The 2251-nt window shown below is 38.7% G+C and overlaps 1 non-coding gene across 1 annotated transcript; it reads left to right on the top strand.

The window, feature by feature from the left end:
- The first annotated feature begins 1034 nt into the window (after positions 1-1034).
- On the top strand, positions 1035-1142 carry LOC130953193 (small nucleolar RNA R71). The gene has a single exon (XR_009075366.1). It is a non-coding gene; the product is annotated as a small nucleolar RNA R71 (small nucleolar RNA).
- The last annotated feature ends 1109 nt before the right edge of the window (positions 1143-2251 follow it).

Genomic DNA, 2251 nt, shown 5'->3' with positions numbered 1-2251 from the left:
TGCACCTCAAAGATCCCTAATTGCTCCATTACAGAGAGGGGCATGAGGTTTACACTTGACCCTAAGTCACACAAGGCCTTCTTGAAGGTCATGGTGCCTATGGTACAAGGTATAGAAAACTTCCCAGGATCTTGCCTCTTTTGAGGCAGTTTCTGCCTAGACAAGTCATCCAGTTCTTTGGTGAGCAAAGGTGGTTCATCCTCCCAAGTCTCATTTCCAAATAACTTGTCATTTAGCTTCATGATTGCTCCAAGGTATTTAGCAACTTGCTCTTCAGTGACATACTCATCCTCTTCAGAGGAAGAATACTCATCAGAGCTCATGAATGGCAGAAGTAAGTCCAATGGAATCTCTATGGTCTCATTTTGAGCCTCAGATTCCCATTGTTCCTCATTGAGGAACTCAGAGGAGATTGGTACACGCCCACTGAGGTCTTCCTCAGTGGCGTCCTCCTCCTCTCTTTCCTCTCCACATTCGGCCATGGTTATGGCTTTGCACTCTCCTTTTGGATTTTCTTCTGTATTACTTGGGAGAGTACTAGGAGGGAGTTTAGTAATTTTCTTGCTCAGCTGACCCACTTGTCCTTCCAAATTTCTGATGGAGGACCTTGTTTCATTCATGAAACTTTGAGTGGTCTTTATTAGATCAGAGACCATTGTTGCTAAGTCAGAAGTATTCTGCTTAGAACTCTCTGTCTGTTGCTGAGAAGATGATGGAAAAGGCTTGCCATTGCTAAACCTGTTTCTTCCACCATTATTGTTATTGAAACCTTGTTGAGGTCTCTCTTGATTCTGAGCCAGAATGGCATTCAGAGCATCAATCTCAAGAACTCCTTTCTTCTGACTAGTCCCATTGTTCACAGGATTCCTTTCAGAAGTGTACATGAATTGGTTATTTGCAACCATTTTAATGAGCTCTTGAGCTTCTGTAGGCGTCTTCTTCAGATGAAGAGATCCTCCAGCAGAGCTATCCAAAGACATCTTGGATAGTTCAGAGAGACCATCATAGAAAATACCTATGATGCTCCATTCAGAAAGCATGTCTGAGGGACATCTTCTGATTAATTGTTTGTATCTTTCCCAAGCTTCATAGAGGGATTCTCCATCCTTCTGTCTGAAGGTTTGGACTTCCACTCTAAGCTTACTCCATCTTTGTGGTGGAAAGAACTTTGCCAAGAAGGCATTGACTAGCTTTTCCTAAGAGTCCAGGCTTTCTTTAGGTTGTGAGTCCAACCATGTCCTAGCTCTGTCTCTTACAGCAAAAGGGAATAGCATAAGTCTATAGACTTCAGGGTCTACCCCATTAGTCTTGACAGTGTCACAGATTTGCAAGAATTCAGCTAAAAACTGATGAGGATCTTCCATTGGAAGTCCATGGAACTTGCAATTCTGTTGCATTAGAGAAACTAATTGAGGCTTAAGCTCAAAGTTGTTTGCTCTAATGGCAGGGATAGTGATGCTTCTCCCATAGAAATCAGGAGTAGGTGCAGTAAAGTCACCCAGCACCTTCCTTGCATTGTTGGCATTGTTGTTGTTTTCGGCTGCCATGTGTTCTTCTTCTTTGAAGAATTCGGTCAGGTCCTTTAAAGAGAGTTGTGCTTTAGCTTCTCTTAGCTTTTTCTTCAAGGTCCTTTCAGGTTCAGGGTCAGCTTCAACAAGAATGCCTTTGTCTCTGCTCCTGCTCATAAAAAAAGAGAAGAAAACAAGAGAATATGGAATCCTCTATGTCACAGTATAGAGATTCCTTGAAATGTCAGAGGAAAAGAGAAATAGAAAGAAGAAGGAGAAGAAGAATTTGAACTTTAATTAGATAAGGTTCGAATTGTGCATTTAGAAGGAGTGGTACTCCATGGATAGAAGGATGTGAGAAGGAGGGAAGAGGATTTTCGAAAATTCAATTAAAAGATTTTGAAAACATTTTGAAAATTTGATTAATAATTTTCGAAAATTGAAAGTGGAAGAGAAATCAAGTGATTTTTGAAAAAGATTTTGAAATTAGAAACTAAAAAGATTTGATTGAAAACTAATTTGAAAAAGATATGATAAAAAAATATGATTGAAAGGTTATTGTCTTAAAAAGATGTGATTGAGAAGATATGATTTGAAAACCATTTTAAAAGATATGATTTGAAAACAATTTGAAAAGATATGATTTTAAAAATTAATGACTTGCCTAACAAGAAAAGATATGATTCAAACATAAAACCTTCCTTAACAGAAAAAGGCAAAAAATGTTCAATCAAATCATTAAT

This window comes from Arachis stenosperma, chromosome 9, assembly GCF_014773155.1.
Source record: "Arachis stenosperma cultivar V10309 chromosome 9, arast.V10309.gnm1.PFL2, whole genome shotgun sequence".
Classification (NCBI taxonomy): domain Eukaryota; kingdom Viridiplantae; phylum Streptophyta; class Magnoliopsida; order Fabales; family Fabaceae; genus Arachis; species Arachis stenosperma.
Note: the sequence above shows the minus strand (reverse complement) of the source record. Positions and strands in the feature narration are given on the sequence as shown.